The 20,549-nt window shown below is 34.5% G+C and overlaps 1 protein-coding gene across 1 annotated transcript in view; it reads left to right on the forward strand.

Moving 5' to 3' along the window:
- The window catches only part of arid5b (AT-rich interaction domain 5B), a 254,828-nt gene that overhangs the window by 98,479 nt on the left and 135,800 nt on the right, over nucleotides 1–20,549 (forward strand). The gene's annotated exons all lie outside the window — the stretch shown is intronic.

The following is a 20,549-nucleotide window of genomic DNA, read 5'->3' on the forward strand; positions in this document are numbered from 1 at the left end:
CTTTATTTTTAGACCCAGATTTTAATAACTAGCTGATGAAGTTAAAAACTACAGAAATTTGTTGTAAATATTAGTCAAACTGGGTACTGTAAGTTTCGGTTGCAATATTGAGAAACAAACAAAAAATAATAATTGCATAGCCCTTTTAGTTTCATTTTTAATTTTAAAATACTATTATTTTTGTCATGTTTAACAATTTAATTTAATTTAATTAATGATTGTATTTATTTTTCATTTTATAATTTATATTTAGTATAATATTATTTATATTATAATTAAATTTAATTAAAGTTATTTGCATTTTTTATTAATTTTAATAAATTGTATTTAATTTTATTTTGGCTTAGTTTTTTTGTATGCAAATATTGTTAGGCATTTTATTGTAGTTATTTTAATACACCCATTAAAACTAAATAAGCATTTGAAATACTTTCTTGCCATTAATCTGCAATAAAAATATTATTACGTTAAGATTCTTGTATGATTTATTACAGTTGATGTTTAATAATAATAGTTTTGAGAAAAATGGATTTAGTTTATTGGTTTTAGATTTAGTTTACTAAAATATCTATAATAACAACACTCTCACATTAAAGAAAATCTTTGCATTGGCTTACTTGCATGGAGTATGTTTCTGACCCTACAGTTTAGAGGCCAATTTCAGCTTATTAGTTCATATTAAGATTAATTGCGTTGCTATAATTGAATGAAGAATGTATGAATGAATGGAGTATTGATGACAAACGATCCAGTAATTGAGTTTGTGGTCCAACTAGTCAGATCAGCAAAAGCAAGACCCTGGTTTTTATAACCTGACAGGCGATTGGCTGTCGAGCACAGGTTGCTGTCTCACTGTTTCTGTCCGAACGGGAATGAGTGACTTTGAGCCGCTGATTGAAACAGACACTCGTGGCTTTTAGCCTGTCGAGTTGAGAATGGAGAGCTTGTTGTATGATAGAGGAGAACTCTCAGATGAACTGAAAGCCTGTTTTTACACTGAGGTCTGAGTCCGTCACAGTCCGTCTGCTTGTGTCAGTAATGTGTTTTTTCAAAAAGGGCAGCTTTGATATCAAAAACAGCCATTCGTCCCACTTTTGGTTGGAAAGCCTCAACTGTGCATGTAATTACTGCCTGTAAATGGCTGCCTTTTTCTGTGATCTGTTTGTGATCATGGTTGGTTCGTGTGGAGGGCTGGGCGATATGAGAAAAATCTTATATCATGATATGAGTCATCTCGTATCCTGATAACGATATATATCAAGATATAGTAGCATTTCTATAAATTTAATCAATTATTAGTTTACATATATTGATCACATGTAAAGAATTGTTTCTTTGTTACATACTTAAGTATATACTCAGAAATCTACTCATTTGAGAATATTTCTCACATTTTTTTTAGAACTTCAGTGCAAACGTTTAATTAAAAATGTAGAAATTAGCGCTTTCAAAAGATCAATCAGTATTACTCCCATCCAAAATTTATTTGTGCTTACTGTGTATATTTTTGTGTATATAAATATATGCATGACTACATCAGAAAAAATATTTGTTTGGATATTAATATTTATTTATTTGTTTATTTGTTTCAAATTAAATGTAAATATTGATACATATGTAAATATATTTATTTTGTATGTTTATGTATAGTATGTGTTTATACTAGGGCTGTGCGATTAATCGAAATCAATCTCAATTGCAATTTGAAATGTTGCAATTAGTTAATTGCAAGAGGCTACGATATGAAATTTATATGTATTCTTTAATCTCCCCCAAGCAAATTTGTGACTGCTGACTGTGTGTGACTTACTAGCCAATTGAGTGAGCACACTTTTGTTCTGCCTAATTAGAATTGCGCAACAGAACTATGTGGAACGCCCACAATAAAAAAAAAAAGATAATGGCGTTTGCTGCTTCAAAAGCATAGATGAATTAATATCAAAGACCAACAACATTGGTAAAATGGAAATATTTTGCTTTCAAAATCACAGACTTCGAATAAAAAAGGTCATTTTTAAGAGCTGGCTTGCAGATTATTCAGCTGAAGCTTGACTACAAAATTAAATCGTAAATCAAATCGCAATCGCAATCACAATATCTCTCACTATTAATCATATAACAACACTAGTATAAATATACAAATAAATATTAATACAAAATAAAACACTTATTAAAAACAAATTATTACTTGTTCAGCATAAAATTAAATAAAATATTGCTAAATAAATTGCATATAAAAATAAAAACTGTCTAACAATGCGGATTGCACTCATATAAATGATGAAAAATACAATCGACAATGTATTTTTGACATCACGAAATAAATGAATAGAGCACAATAAGAAACAATAAATTTAAAAATAGATTGTCCGTATAATTTAAATATCATCATATTGCAAAGCCTTATTTGTGTGTGCAGTCACATATTTCTGTGTAACTGACTGCATCTGAGTTTATATTCACTGATATTTTGTGTTTGCGCTGTCTTAAAATTAGCATATGCAAAACAGCATAAGAAGCTTTTTAAGTGTTTGCTGATTTTGGGTCATCAGACCACAGTTTCCTTAATGGTTTATGCATAACTCGTTTCTAGAAAAACAGCTGGAAGGGTTACAGCAGATTGGAATGGAATGCAGAAGTTTTGAGACATTTTTAGTTTAGACTTGTTATGTTTTAACCATTTTTAACTTGACACAGATTTAAAAATGTGAGCAGAGAGTGAGAAAAAAACTGACCAACTATTGAAATATATAATTTTAAAAATGTGAATAGTCTAATAATCAACTAAATAACTACTCAACTATATTTAAAGCAGGCCCAAACTAAATGCACAGGCATTTTCTATATTCTCTAGACTTATTTTTCAGATAAATATTTATATATTCTAGTTGAACGAATGAACTAATTAGCATAAAAACATTCTGAAAATAAATAATTGCTGTATTCTGTTTACATAGTATTGAATGAATAAATCAGTTAGATTAAATGATTCACTGACTCATGAAGTCCACATTAATGTTTCATTGCTGGATGGAGCTGCATTTTTTTAACAAATCTCTTGAACAAATCATTCAGTTACAAATACTTTTTTAATCAATTACTTGATGCTATGTTTCACCATTAATGATATAATTAACATAGTCTTCTAGATCAATATTTTGATCGCTATTATAGACGTCAGACATCCGTATATAACCGTTTATGTGTTTATATATACATATACGCATTACATAAACGTTATAAACTCTTATCCTAGTCATTGTATTACTGTATAATTGCAGTTTTTGAAACAAAAATCACAATACTCAAAATATTTCATCTTATGTGTGTGTGCATGTGTGTGTGTACTGGTTTTGGTGGTTAACAAGGACAGAAATTTGGATAATGTCAGGGGTATGACCTAATTGTTCTCTATTAAGCTGGTTTACAAGGACACGTGTCCTTGTAATTCCAATGTCTACTTTTTTACGCCCATTGAGAGTGTGTGTTTGTAATATTGGTTATTGAAATGATTTCTGGAACAATATTTCGCCTACCAAAGGCCTCTTGCTTGATGCATTACAAGAACTGTAATGTTATTGACTTTACATAAACACTTCACTTTTTATAACAGCGCATAAATGGCTAAACAAGAAATTCACATTATAATTCATCCAGCAATGGACTCAAATGGACAAAAGTGCCCCATACTTAAATAATTGTGTTGGGTTTTGTAAAAGAAAATAATAGTATAATGCCACGGGTATGACCTAATTGTACTCTATTAAGCTGGTTTACAAGGACATGACTTGTGTCCTTGTAATTCCAATGTATAAAACAAAATTACACACCTGGAGAATCCTGTGTGTGTGTGTGTGTGTGTGTCTGTGTGTGTAAGCGTGTGTTTGTAAAATTGATTCTGGAACAATATATCAACTACCAAAGGCCCTTTGTATTTATAAGAGCGCATAAATGGCAAAACAAGAAATTCACATTAAAATTCATCCAGCAATAGACTCTCTAAAGTGCCCCATACTTCAATATTTGTGTTGGGTTTTGTAAAAAAAAAAAAAAAATAGTATAATGCCACTGGTATGACCTAATTGTACTCTATTAAGCTGGTTTACAAGGACATGACTTGTGTCCTTGTAAATCCAATGTAAGAAACCATTAAATTACGCACATGAAGAGTCCTGTGTGGGTTTGTGTAAGCGTGTGTTTGTAATATTGATTTTTAAAATGATTACTGGAATAATATATCATATACCAAAGGCATTTTGCATGATGCATTACAAGAACTGTATGTAATGTTATTGACTTTACATAAACACTTCGCTTTTTATAACAGCGCATAAATGGCAAAACAAGAAATTCGCATCATGATTCGTCCAGCAATGGACTCTCAAAAGTGCCCCATACTTAAATAATTGTGTTGGGTTTTGTAAAAAAAATAATAGTATAATGCCACGGGTATGACCTAATTGTACTCTATTAAGCTGGTTTACAAGGACATGACTTGTGTCCTTGTAATTCCAATGTATAAAACAAAATTACACACCTGGAGAATCCTGTGTGTGTGTGTGTGTGTGTGTAAGCGTGTGTTTGTAAAATTGATTCTGGAACAATATATAACCTACCAAAGGCCTTTTGTATTTATAAGAGCGCATAAATGGCAAAACAAAAAATTCGCATCATGATTCATCCAGCAATGGACTCTCAAAAGTGCCCCATACTTAAATTATTGTGTTGGGTTTTGTAAAAAAAAATATTAATAGTATAATGCCACGGGTATGACCTAATTGTACTCTATTAAGCTGGTTTACAAGGACATGACTTGTGTCCTTGTAATTCCAATGTATAAAACAAAATTACACACCTGGAGAATCCTGTGTGTGTTTGTGTAAGCGTGTGTTTGTAAAATTGATTCTGGAACAATATATCAACTACCAAAGGCCCTTTGTATTTATAAGAGCGCATAAATGGCAAAACAACATTGTTAAAAAAACATTAAATTACGCACATGGAGAGTCCTGTGTGGGTTTGTGCAAGCCTGTGTTAGTAAGATTGATTATTGAAATTATTTCTGGAACAATATATCACCTACCAAAGGCCTCTTGTTTGACACATTACATTCACACAGAGCTTAAAATGTAATGTTATTGACTTTACATAAACAGTTCACTTTTTATAACGAACCCTATATGGCAAAACAATAAATTCACATTTTGATTCGTCCAGCAATGCCTGTACTTTAATATTTGTGTTACATTGGTTTGCGTGCAGTTCACTTTTCCCTAGACGTTGCCAGTTAGAAAAAGAGCCTCCAGTTTACGCGCTCCCGACTTCCCGTTGGAAAAAAAAAGATGGTTTATTCTCTTTTGTGAAGGCCATAAAGTTGTTTACATAACAACCCAGGCAAACGAACTGACTCGCTGTGAGTGATGCAATCCAGTAAATGGCTCCCAATGACTTTAATGAATGCCCATAGGTTTGCTTTGATTGCTCGGTAACACTTTATTGTTACGTTCTTGTTCGCAAAAGTGTAACGTGTGGGATTCAGCTCAAATCGGACGGCCTGCAGGGGATTTGCATAGCCTGATTAAAATGTCTTTGTTCTCGCCAGGGCTTTAAAACACAAACCGCGGCCCGCTGTATTGCAACCCAGTCTTTTCTGCTGAACTTTTTGCAGGGTGTGTTATTTATTAAGGCTTCAGCTCAACATATGAAGTCATTGTTCATGTAAAGACTCCCATACGCTGGATTTGTTACCGAGAGATCTGATGCTGGCCTTTTCCGAAGCTGAGAAAATCTGAAAGGGAAAAAAAAAAAAAACTTTTTTTTGTGCTTTTTATGCTCGATGTGACGGCTACTTGGCGGAAAATCTTGTGCGTTTAGCCTTGTCATTAACTTTTTGAAGCGAATAACAGTGCTTGGCGATGAAGAGGGGAGTTTTACGGAGAAGGTCCAGTGCGTTATTGAAGATGAAAATGGAAAGTAGTGCTATTTCAGGAAAAGAAATACAGCTGGAATGGTGGAGATGGTGATATTGAATATTTTTAGTAATTTGTTCCTCGGCTAATGGAAATAACTGCAGGGTTTGGCTGGCTCTTTGGTCACATGTTAGGAGACAACTAGATGTTAAGTTGACTCAAGTTTGAATGCAGTGAGTGTGTTTTTGGGTGATGGGAGAATATGGAATTCAATAAATTTGGGAATTTGGGAGCTCCGCTCATCATGTGGTTATAATGACTTTCTGTCTGCCATAGCATTTCAGCACAACGCCATTAAGATCTCTGTTTTCCTTCCTGTACTGTTGATATAAGACAAGGGCTCGGTTTTATTGCCGTTTTGCTAATGATTACAAATTTTAAAATGTATTTAAAATTGATAAAATAAGTATAAAAAACAACTAAAACAGGCGACTCTTTACAATAAGGATTTATTAGTTAAAGTATTTACTACCATGAACGAAGTATGAACAATACTTGTAGAGCATTTATTAATCATAGTTCAGCATTTACAAAAGCATTATTCAAATCTAAACTCATGCATGTTAACATTGGTTCATGCACTGTGAGTAACGAACTAACAATGAAAAACTGTATTTTCATTAACTAACTTTGACTAACGTGAAAAAATGTTGTAATGTATTATTCATTGTTTGTTCAAGTTAGCAAATGCATTAACTAACATTACTTCTTGTAAAGTGTTACTCTAAAGCAAAAAAAAAATATATATATATATATATATATATATATATATATATATATATATATATATATATATATATATATATATATATATATATATATATATATATATTTAACACTGTTTTATTGATGCATATTATTCAGAGAATTGCAGTTTTAAATATATAGCATCAGTGAGACAAAACGAAACGAGTTTACAGTTTCTTCCTCTCTGAATCGACCAGTATATTTATAGATTCTTGCATCAAAAGCAATATTTAGGTCAAAAACACAAATAAAATATAATATTAATAATAATAATAATAATAATAATAATAATAAGATAAATAAAATAACATTATAAAAAACTAACACAAATTGGGTTGTAGCAGCAATACAGAAAACTGTATAAATACAAAATGTGCAAAAGGTACAGCAATAAAAAAAAAAAAAAATAAATAAAGACAAAATGAAAAAGCAAAACATAAACAGGGCGAAGAAAAAGGGTCAGTTATATAATATAGGCCAAAATAGTACAACTTGTTAAAGAAATATTGATTATGCTAAATTTTAAATATTGATTATGCTGATTGTTATTGTGTTATAAATTATTATTAAAAGTATTTTTAAAATTTTATATTTTTGTACAATTTTATTGTTTTATTTTAGTTACTGTTTACTTTAAGTACAGTGTAAAAAATATTGTGACAAAAAGTCCTGACAACAAATACTTTTATTTTTAGTTTAACTTATATTGACTAAGTCAGTGGTTCTCAAACTGTGGTACGTGTACCACTAGTGGTACGCAGGCTTCCTTCTAGTGGTACGCGGAGGAATGAAATATGTCATGTTCATGCTACACACATTTAAAAATTTCTCAAAAATTATGCATATAATATGCCATTTATAAATATAGCCTATATTTCTGAGGTAATCTGCCACGTTGTTTTAACTGTGCAGAGTTGTAGCTGCTTTACTGGGCCTACTACGCTACTGTATTTCAATACTGCTCATTTTTGGTGGTACTTGGAGAGACAATTTTTTTTCTGAGGTGGTACTTGATGAAAAAAGTTTGAGAACCACTGGACTAAGTTGTTTCGTTGCATTATGTTGCGTTACGTTATGTTGTTACTTTGCGTTACGTTATAATGCGATACGTTACATTGCGTTATGTTACGTTACGTTACTTTGCGTCACTTTCCGTTACGTTGCGTTGCATTACGTTACTTTATGTTATGTTATCTTATGTTGAGTTAAGTTACGTTGAGTTGAGTTAAGCTGGGAAGAGTTGAGTTGAGTTATGTTGAGTTATGTGGAGTTGAGTTGCATTGCATTGCATTATGTTACGTTGAGTTTAGTTACATTGAGTTGACTTATGTTGAATTACGTTGAGTTATGTTGAGTTGAGTTGTTGAATTAAGTTACACTAAATTATGCTACCTTACCTTATGTTATAATTTGGTTCACCATTTCTATCCATTAAAAAATGAATGAAACGTTTTTGCTACTAACTCTATTTTTGAAAATCGTACATAAATTCTGTTCAATTGTAAGTTGGGAAATCATATAACCACTATCTTTTAATAACCACTACTGAAGCTGTTTTAAATATTTTAATATTCCCACAGCACACATTCACAAAACTGAGCCATCCTGTGCTCAAATCTTTTGATAAAATATGCAATTGTAATATTTTGGTGTTTTTTTTCCCCTGCATTAACTATAGTGATTTTTCAGATGAATTAAGCAATCTTTAAACACACTTTTTATTGTCTGAGGTGGACATGATTTGGTTTTAAAGTGTTACGTATAGGGATGTAACGGTATCAGAATTTCACGGTACGGTAATACCTCGGTATGAATGTCACGGTACGGTATTTATTGAATCATTTACAGGAAAAAACTAAACTTATGAAAATACTCCACAAAAGTGCCAAAAGTGTCAATGACATACAAATTAGCCATCTATCTGTAAGCTTTGAAACAGGAACTTCAATTTTAATAACAAAAAATTATTAAACCATGTAAAAAAATAGTTTCAATTTAGTATTGTTGAAAACTCATCACATTCAACATTTAATCACACTCAGCCCATCTACCCAGATGAGAGCTCTGCTAGTCGGACTTCTCATCAAGCATCTCCCGCTGGATCTAATCTCACTATATTTATTAAACGGGATATTTCATTTATCTTGTTGTCTTTATCTAACGACATATTCCCTGACTTTGGGCATTGGAATCTATTACTTGTTCTCAGGTAACGTGTTTTGGCTGAGCGCAAAGATAAGTTAATGATTAATGTAACCACGTACATTCTGTATATTGACTGATCGCTTGCCTTTATTTCCTATAATGTATAAACTTATTGTATGTTATACTTTTAAAATGGCCATTATCGATTATTAAAACTGATACTCAGCAAAAGAGAGGGTGTGTTTCGTATTTTCACTTAAATTGAAAGGAGGCAGTTGTTATCGGCTCCGTTTTGTTATAAATATCCACACAGTGAAGATGACGCTCATCTTATGCAGCACGACGCCTCAACATGTCTGCTGTCTAAGTTGCTAATATTAAAATGAAAATAGGCAGTTCCTTAAATCATGTTTACATTTTATTGTTGAGAAAGTGAAACAACAAAGCCAGGGTGATGTGACTGAAGTTATAAAGTAACGTTACACTGTTCCCTTTGAAGATTTACCCGTGTCCTCGGTATAATCTGCTTTTCCATATCAAACTGAGAAGAAGAGACTGCAGCCTTGATCAAACTTGCGAAGTCTGAACTTACACGGAGATAATGCAGGACTGAACTGTGCGTGTAAAGCAGGTCGCACACCAGAAGCGACGCTCGGCGGCGCGCCGCGCAACGCCATGTATTTTAGAATTCTAATCATAGGTTTCTATCAGGATACACACACCGGCGCCGCAAGTCGGCGGCGCCCGGCGACGGCTCAGGACGCAGTTCATTTTTCAGCCGCGCCACAGAGCGCCATCTGATTAGTTTCATGTTAAATATCATTCGAATGTGCGCGTCTGGTGTGCGATACTTTAATCTGTCATGTACGCGCCGTGTCGCGGCGCCGAGCGGCGCTTCTGGTGTGCGACCTGCTTTAGAGTTTTCCAGCTCTTTTCATCCCCGCTTCTAGCAGCACACTCCATTTCCGCATTACTGGATCTGTAGCGACAACAGACCGCAAGGGATGATGGTCAAGCATGGGCTGATGGGTATTGTAGTTTTTGCTACCTCCCGTTCGCTTCATTCGCCTGAGCAAATTTCCTCAGAAGACCTATAGTTTTACCGAGTCATGCGACTTCGGTAATATCGAAAAAAATTAATATTGCGGTATGACGGTATTTACAATACCGTTACATCCCTAGTTACGTATGTTTTTATAATCCAATGAACTCTCTTATCTCAACAGATCAAGCAAAAACCAATCCCTTACCGTATGACCTCTTTATTAGACAAACCCCTTCCCTACAAAAAAATGGAAAAGCAAAGGGAAAGAAAAACCCAAGAGAGAGCGAGAGAAAGAAAGAAAGAAAGAGGGAAAAACTGTTATCTGGAGGATGTCAGGCTTTTGGAGCGAATGTTTAGACAGACGTAGTTAATATGACGGAGGAGCTGTACTAGTGAATTATTGAAGAGAGTTTGTAGGTTGATGGCCACACTATTATTTCTCTCTCTCTCTTGATTCATTTCCTGTCTCCCAGAGGTTATTTTTAGGAGGTCAGTGTTATTGTGTGAGCATACAGTTATGATCTGCATAATAGCTGCGTTATGCGGGTTTTCGGCTAATGTTTTTGGAGATGTTCTCTTCATTGTGACTCTTGCCGTGTGTAAGTGATCTCATCTCTTTGTTCCTCACGAAGGTTTATTACTCAGTGTGTGTGGAGCAGTGATGAAAATCGGCAGGAATTTAATGATTCTGGTTGTCATTTCACTTCATTGTGCTTATGTCTTTTGACAAAAATAGCCAAATAGTTGGTCCTACATTCAAAAAATGACATTTGCTGCTTGTTTAAACTATTTAAAATGAGTTGAAACGACACAATTTGTTTGTGTTTTGTTTTTACTTCAACTTAATTGTTTCATGTTCAGTCATGTTCAACTGAATTTTAAAAACATCCAATTCTTACTAACATTTGAGCGCTGTTGAGCGCATTCTTAAACACCGCTGATTTGCCTTTGTGTTCACGTGCTCAACAGAAATTAGTGTAACCACAGATAGAGGGACATTGGGGTGTTTAAAAGACGTGATTCATCAGCGGATCGCTCGTATTTTAGCATATAGACAAACCAGCTGATCGGCATGAGTTTAAAACACTCCCTGTATCTGTGTTTACATGAACTGATGACAATCACAGTCATTTCTGTTGAGCATTGTGAACACAATTGAAAATCAGTGGTGTTTAAAGAAGGTCTGGAAAAGTTTTGGAAAAACAGAAAAACCATGTTACATATTTAAGTTATTAAGATATTAAATGGATGAAACGTAACAATCAGTGAGTCTTATGATGCTGGATGAACAAGGAGAAGACACAACCGCTTGTTAAGTGAAACTGTCATGACTGTCAGTGACCACCTGGGGCGCTGTAGTTCAACGGACTCTGAGAGTGAACTACAGCGCCCAAGAACTACAAGTCCATACATACCACGCGCATTACACCCGGTTCACGTACACTGATTTGCAATCACAGCTGTGTCTGTTTACCGATGTTTTCCTGAACTATATATTCTGTCATTCCACCACTGTTTGTCACTGCGTCGTTGTCTTTCTTGTTTCTGTGATCTAGTAAGTCTTGTATATCGAGTTTGTGATTCCTGAGCCCTGTTTCTGATTTATGTTATAGTTTCTTGTTTTGTTGTTTATTTGTTTTTTTGCACTTTGAACACCTCGTTTTTCTGTTTGATGCACAATCGTAATAAATCTGCACTTGGATCCGCACCTTTTATTCCTGTTTAAATCACGTAACGTGACAGAAACAAAAAGTAAGTGTTTATTAAACAGAGAATGTCAAACAATGAATATAGGAAATGTAATGTAAATGTAATTTTAAATAATCGAATTAAACAAAGAAAACAGGATTTTACTTATTTAACTTAATTTACTTATTCAATTTACCTATACCACATGTGTTTGGACTGTGGAGGAAACCGGAGCACCCGGAGGAAACCCACGCCAACACAAGGAGAACATGCAGACTTCACACAGAAATGCCAAGTGACCCACCTGAAGCTCAAACCAGCGACCTTCTGGCTGTGTGGTGACAGCGCTAGCCACTGAGCCACCATGCCGCCTGTTTTAAAAATCAAATATAAAATAAAAAACTTCAAATCAAAGTACTGAAAATATTGTATTATAAAATATATTAATAATATAAACATAAAATATGAATATTATCTGAGATTAATATTTTTTGATTATTATTTACCTTTTATTATTAAAATGTGTTTAAATATATTATTTTAGTGGCCTTTTTGACATTGTCTATATGAATTCATTTTTTAATCAAAGCTTTTGTTGTAAGAACAATAACAACACGTTGGACGTGTGCAAGAGAATAATTATGAAGAGCCCACTTCTGTGCCCGTCTGAATGGATCTGATGGGCAGACAGAGAGGATGCTGGGTAATCCAGCAGGGTTTGAGCTGTGTGACGGGAATGCTGTGTGTATGATTACAGCCTGATTGATGCCCGCTGCTGGGGGGATTATTAATGATAGCCTGTTGTTTAGCGAGACGATAGACCCATTTAAATTTCTCATTAAGACACCACTCAGTTTCAACTATCCAGTGTTAAAGGGGACACATCACCAAAATTGACTTGTTACATGTGTAACTGCTATAATTGAGTCCCTTGTACTTCTACCAGCTCAGAGAATGTGAAAATTGTATTGAAATTTTGGTTAGCCTTTCTCTGCAAGCATGTAAAAAAGATTTCGATTATTGTTCAGATTTTGCTTCGTTATATTTTTACTTTCCTTTATACTGCATTTACACTAGTGCAATTACATTTTAAATTGGCATTTTAGAATGAAAACTTTTCTTGTATAGACTAGCATTTTTTTACTGTGTTTCAGAAAAACGACTTTCCGTGTACATTATTGACCTTATTTTGCAATGAGGAAGCGCGCTCTTTTCTGCGATTGTTTAAGAACTTCCTATTCAGTTGCCTATGTGAAATGCTACTAGGAATACCAAACAGTCAAAATATTTCCTCTTCAAACAAGTATGTTTATTAAAATACATTAAAAAAAAATCCAAAATGCCAGCATCAAGCAGGATAATGAGCCGTTTTTATGGTTAAAAATCAATGGAAATGAATGACGCCAGTCAGCAATTCATGCATTATGGGAAATGTAGTTTACATATGATATAGAGCAACAGCATGACTTTTATTATTAAAATTCTGGGTCACACCAAACGCAAACCACTGCGTCACGCTCTAGATTACTTGTGGAATGCTTTTACTTCATGCAAATTTTCCGCTAAGGTTGAATATCTTGAACTTGTGCGAAAGACTTCGCACAAGCACTTCGCATCATTTGCGCAACCCAGTTTGCATTTACTTTGTATGTAACCTCTACCCACAGTAATTCTTATGCACTCACAGTCTACATAAAATAATACGGCAGGCGGGTTTTAAGTTTGACACCCCTGATCTACACGTTTCTGCTTACAGCACCACTGCAGCAGTTCTGCTTACTCAGCTGGAGATTTACAATGTCTACATCAGAAAAAAGAAAGCAGCGGAGACTTTGAAAAGACCCACATACTATGTTTTGTTGTTTCTGGAGTGTCATAATAGCTTGTAAAGACTCCACCCTCTTCTGGAAAGTAGCAGGTCATTTGCATTTAAAGAGACAAACTAACTATGTTTTGTTGTTTTGGTAGTGTCAGAATAGCAGAAGGCTCCTCCCTTTTTTAGAAAGCAGCAGCTCACATGCATTTAAAGAGACACACACGAACGATTATAGCTCGTTTGTATTTTAAGAGACACTAACTATTTTTGCTGCTTCTGGAGAGTGGGAATAGCATGTATAGGCGTCGCCTCCTTTTTGAAAGCAGCAGCTCATTAGCATTTAAAGAGACACACAAACTATGTTTTGTTGTTTCGGTAGTGTCAGAATAGCAAAAGGCTACGCCCTTTTTTAGAAAGCAGCAGCTCATATGCATTTAAAGAGACTCACACGAACGATTATAGCTCATTTGTATTAAAAGAGACACTTTTTTGCTGCTTCTGGAGATTTGGAATAGCATGTAGGCTTCCCCTCCATTTAGAAAGCAGCAGCTCATTTGCATTCAAAGAAACACACAAACTATGTTTTGTTGTTTCAGGAGTGTCAGAATAGCAGAAGGCTCCTCCTTTTTTTTAGAGAGCAGCAACTCATATGCATTTAAAGAGACACACGGAAACGATTATAGCTCATTTGCATTTAAAGAGACATTAACTATTTTTTGCTGCTTCTGGAGAGTGGGAATAACATGTAAAGGCTTTGCCCCCTTCTAGAAAGCAGCAGCTCATTTGCATTTAAAGAGACACACAAACTATGTTGTGTTGTTTCAGGAGTGTCAGAATAGCAGAAGGCTTCGTCTTTTTTAGAAAGCAGCAGCTCATATGCATTTAAAGAGACACACACAAACAATTATAGCTCATTTGCATATAAAGAGACACACAAACTTTGTTTTGCTGTTTCTGGAGTGTCAGAATAGAGTGTAAAGGCTCTGCCCACTTCTGGAAAGCAGCAGCTCGTTTGCATTTAAAGAGACACACACAAACTATGTTAGATCATTTACATTTAAAGAGACACAACCAAAAAATATGTTTCGTTTTTTTGGGAGTTTCAGAATAGAGTTTAAAGGTTCTGCCCTCTTCGAGAAAGCAGCAGCTCATTTGCATTTAAAGAGACTAATGCAAATTATGTTTTTGCAAATTGGCCATCGATTATAAGAGGGAATAATAAATGGTCTTTTTTAAGCTGAAACTTCACAGACCGTTTCTTCAGATACCAGAGATTGATTTCACATCTTTTGAAAAAAGGAGTTTAACGTGTCCCCTTTAATAATTTGCACTTAAAACGGTTTACGTGCAATGATGTGTTTTTGTCCTTTGTCGCGGTTTTCAATTGCAGAGGCCGTGCAGATAACGTGCGTCCCGCTTTCTTCTGCTCCTTCATTTGGATGGCATGTTTACCTCATACACTGCAATAAAAATGGGTCATTTATTTTCTTTCCCTGCAGATCTCAGCAGTGCTATCGATGCGGCCGCCGCGGCACTGGGAGAAATCTTAAACAGGCCGACTCAAGCGCAAGAGCTCTTAATAAAACATTTGAAGTATTTTATAAGGATTGTGGAGTAGTGTTGGGGGATTTATGAAGGGCTGAGTATACTATTAGTATTTTGCAGGCAGTGGAAAGAGTGTTTTCCTGAATAGAAGGTTCTAGTTTTCAGCTTATGGGTCATGACCCAAAAAAGTTGAATGTTGTTTTTTAGCAAGAGAAAACAGAGAGAGAAAACAGGGAAAAGGCAAACAGAAATGCCACAAAAATGAAACCATCCAAATGCAGTTTCTTAGTTGTTTATATATGTGGGTCAATGCCATCATGATTTTATTAAGTAATGTATTAAAAATACAACCAATAGTTAATGAATTCATACAATGCCTTTTTGAGCTTCTTTATTATTTTGGTTTTAAATTTTACACTTTATTAAGAGTGTTGAAGCTGTCCTGGTTTTGTAATGAGGAAATGCTCATTGAAATAATTATTGGATTAATAATAATAATAATAATAATAACAATAATAATATTAATAATAATAATAATAATAATAATAATAATAATGGCATTTGATTATGACTCATAATAATAATAATAATAATAATAAAAATAATAATAACAATAATAATAATAATAATAATAATAATATAATAATATAATAAATATATATTTAAAAATATTTTTATTGTTTTCTAAAAATGTGTATTTACCACAACTATCCAGTTATAATGCAAAAAGTACCTATTTAAAAAATTTAAATAATAATAATAATAATAATAATTATTATTATTATTATTATTTTAATAATAATAATAATAATAAATATATATATTTAAAAATATTTTTATTGTTTTCTAAAAATGTGTATCTACCACAACTATCCAGTTATAATGCAAAAAGTACCTATTTAAAAAATTTAAATAATAATAATAATATTAAATATATTAAATCTCTTAACAAATTATATGATTCATACATAAAATATATTCATCCACATACTCAAACTCATTTGGCTAAATCAACATTTGGCTAAACCAGCATAAACCAACCACAATTATTATTCCAATTTGTGTAAAATATGAATTTGATCAGTTATAAAAAAGGCAATGTTGGATATTGTTGTTGTAGGAGTCTCTCTGCAAACATATATTAATTAATGATGGGTAAAAATCTAATTATTAATATAAAAAGTTCCTTTATAAAACAAATAAATACAAAAAAAAACAAAAAACACTGAGTTGTGTAATATTGACATGAAATATCTGAATGTTGTATATTAATTATTGATTAATATGAATGTTTATTGAATAGTATATATATATATATAGTTACATAATAAATAATATATAGTTATATAATAGCTATATAAATACTGCTACGATTGGGATATAGAGTTTATACAACAGTTCGACGGCATAATCATGTATATAAAAAAGAAAATCAAACACGGAGGGTCTAAAAATACTTTTGTATGAGGAACTACTTTCTTCCATCATTCAGAAAAGCAGAAATCGTTGCTACTTCACAAACGTAGCTATAGAGCTAATATTTGAATGACTCGCGTAATGTCTAAAGTGATGACAAAACAGGTGATTTTACTCACATTTTCAGATTATTAGGCTAAACGGCATAAAATACCATCAGTCTAAAGACATTTCCCAGTATTTCTTTGTTGCAATCAAGATTTCACAATAATTAACCCCGAAAAAGCCAAAGCTAAGCAAACACTACCAGATTACTATGGTATAAATACAGCACTACAACATACAGAGAGAGAGATCGACTTAAAATGTCTCTTACCTGTTTTATAATGATTTGTTCGGCTGTAGTTTGAAACGACGCTGTAGTTTTTCTCCTCTAAGTGCTTATTATGCAGTCTGTGTCACTATCTTGTGGCGAAATGTCAACCCTCTTTGCTCTTTTGACTATGACAGGCTGATGGATGCCACTGTGCTGAATCTCCAAAATTATAAACATTTAGAAAAGACACTATCCTTACAAATAAACTGCATAGATTCTATCTAAACAGTTAAATTTTTGCCTAAAAGCCTCAAAAGGACATTATGTTGTCCAACAGCTGCAATATTTGTCAAAGTGAAGTGAGTTTATTTATCTGCTGTTGCTATATGTGGGTGGAGTAATACAGAACGATGAGGAGGCTGTACGAGTGCTATTATGAAGAATATTGCATGGCTATTAGCCAATCAGATTCAAGAACCAGACAGAACTGTGGTATATATATTAGGGCGTAGCACTTGTTTAGGGAGGGAACGTGATGATTATTATTATTTTATTTGTTTGGCTAGCACATGTGGTTTTGGAATAATTAGATGCTGGGAAAGGATTCATCATTGTTTGAGCACGGAAGTGACTTTTTGTAATATTGAGAAACGTCAGGCACTCCCTTTTTCTCACCCATCAAGAAGAGAAAAAAACATGGAACTGCAGGCGGAATTACCTATTACCCAGTTGATGTTGCAATCAGAGTCTGTCCTCAGGCATACAACTTAAGTAAACAAAGCCGTCTCCAAATTGATTCCACATTTAAAGACTTTCCAGCGAATTCTCCGCACTTCTCTTTTCTATTTATGGTATCTGTTTGTCGTTTAGCAAGATATGAGCTGATCGGAATGTTACAGTAGACTATTTGGTGGTTTGTTGACCAAAACACAAGCCTTCATTAAAATGAGGATGTGTCACAGATACTTTACAAGATTCCATCCTCTCTCTCTCTTTTTTTGTGCCTTACTTTTAATGCATGCTATTAATAAAAGAACAGATGTTGTTTTAGCACTGCTGGATGGACAGGCATGGAAAAGATTATCTGTTATCAGTTCATATGGTGACAGACGTTTCAGTAAGCAGAATGGTTATGATGATTGTTTTATGACTTAAAGGGATAGTTTACTCATCATCATTGCTCATCAGTTGCTCAACCTAAAGTGCTTCCAAACCTGTACGAGTTTCTTTTCTCTGATATGCACAATAGAACAGATTTGGAAGAATGTTGGTAACCAATCGTAGCTAATTGGTATTTACCTCCACAACAGAACAAACAATACTATGGAAGTCAACTGACACCATCGATGTTCTTCAGAAACTGTAGGTTTGAGAAAAAAAAAGCAGGGTGAGTAACTTATTAGAGATATTTCAGTGGCAACCTGTGGAGCACAAAATGAGATGTTTTGAAGAATGTTCCGGCTGCTCTTAGGATATTTCATGGCTGTTTTTAGAATACAGACATCAATCAGTGCATTAATCATTCCTTCATCCATCAATTAACTCCTCCACTCATCCCTCCATCTGTCCAGCTCTCCATCCATCCATCTACCTATCTATCTGTCCAATTATCCCTCTATCTGTCCAGCTGTCTATTCATCCATCCATCCATCCATCCATCCATCCATCTGTCATCCCCTTCCACCATCCGTCCATCTTTCCATCAATCCGTCCACCCATCTATCTGTCCATCCATTTCTACATCTATCCATCCATCATTCCATCCACCCATCAATTCCTCTAGCTATTCCTCCATCCATTCCACCTTATTTCCATCTCGCCAATCACCTATACCCATTCCTCCATCTATTCATCCATTTATTTATCCCTCCATCTGTCAATTTCTCTATCCACCCACCCATTCTTTATCTTTTATTTTACTAAAACATACACCCATTCCTCAATCTATTCTATCATCCATCCATCCATCCTTTCAACCATCTTTTCATCTGTCCAGCTCTCCATTCAACCACCCATTCTTTCATCTATTCATCTTTCTGTCCATCCATCCCTCCATCCATCCATCCATCCATCCATCCATCCATCCATCCATCCATCCATCCATCCATCCATCCATCCATCACTCCATTCACACATTAATTCCTCCAGCTATTCCTTCATCTATCCATTAAACCATCTACCCATGCCTACATATTTCTATCTCTCCATCCACCTATCCATTCCTCCATCTATTCATCCATCCATCCATCCTTTCAACCATCTTTTCATCTGTCCAGCTCTCCATTCAACCACCCATTCTTCCATCTATTCATCTTTCTGTCCATCCATCCCTCCATCCATCCATCCATCCATCCATCCATCACTCCATTCACACACCAATTCCTCCAGCTATTCCTTCATCTATCCATTAAACCATCTACCCATGCCTACATATTTCTATCTCTCCATCCACCTACCCAATTCCTCCATCTATTTATCCATTCTTCCCTCCATCTGTCTATTTTTAATCCACCCACCAATCCTCTATTTATTACTTCTCTTAAACATTCATCTATTCCTTCTTTCATCCATCCATCCATTATCCCTCCATTTATCCATCTCACTACCCGCACAGATTCCTCAATCTATTCATCCATCCATCCGTCCACCCATCCATCCATCCATCCATCTCTCAATCTGTCCAGCTCTCCATCCGCCCACCCATTCTTCCATCTATTCCTTCATCGAATAGATCCACCCATCCTTATATCCATGCATCCATCCACCAATCCCTCCATCATCCACCATCTCTTCATTTATCCATCAGTCCATTCATAAATATATCTACTCAGCCATCTGTCCACCCATTCCTCCACCCATCCCTCTTTTCCTTTCTTTTTTATCATGTTGGACCTAGACTGTTTACTTTATGTGATAAAGAATATACCCACAACATTCCTTCAAAAATTCTCTTTTGTGTTCCATAGAACAAAGCCAATCATACAGACTTAGGATGACAGGCGGTTTAATTATTGGCCAAACTTTTTTTTTAAATCCACAACTGCCATTCAGAAATGCAGGAATTTGTACTCATTATTTGCATTGAACACGGACTGGGTGCTTGTTAGCTTCCTCTCTGTCCTTTTACCTTTCTTTCTTTCAGTTGTGCAACATTTACAGTTGTTTGATATGTATGAGATCATAATGTAAATTCTGAAATCTTCTTTTTTTCCCCCTCTGTTCTATTTGATTTCATTTTTTCCACTTGTTTCACAATCTGGGTTGGATTACTAAAGGTCATGCATTTTTAAAAGCCCATATGCCTCATCCATGTGTCGTATTAAGAATTCAAGGAGAAACTGAAGGGCCGATTCTTTCTTTTTTTTTTTTTTGGAGCTTTTCAATTCAGACGCATACTACGCACATACCTTTTTTTTCTCCATACACTCCTCTAATTCTCACATCAGTGGCAGCAAATGACCTCTTAAAATCAGAAACTGTTTTACCTTTGAGTGGAATTTACATAATTGTCTGGTGAGGTATGATATCCGTCCCATTTCATAATGAATTCCATACCAGGCAGATCCAGATGCAGATTTTTTATGAGTCTTGCAAGCACACAGCTTTGAGAAATATCACTCATTGTTTAAGTGCTGGCTTTGTGGGGAAGACGCATATGTAATTTGGGGTTTATGCCACTGTGACTGCAGGGTCGCTATTTATCAGTTCAAATGAATTCTACAATGGCCAACTTATACTTCCCACATGCCAGATCATGAAGGGTATTTGGTTTTACCTCCAGGAACCCTCGGTTGCCAGTTTGAGATGTTTGATGAAGTTAACAGCTTCATGTTGGACATTTTTTGGATATTCCACCCCCTG

This window comes from Danio rerio, chromosome 12 (genome assembly GCF_052040795.2).
Source record: "Danio rerio strain M-AB ecotype USA chromosome 12, GRCz13ab, whole genome shotgun sequence".
NCBI classification, from domain to species: Eukaryota; Metazoa; Chordata; class Actinopteri; order Cypriniformes; family Danionidae; genus Danio; species Danio rerio.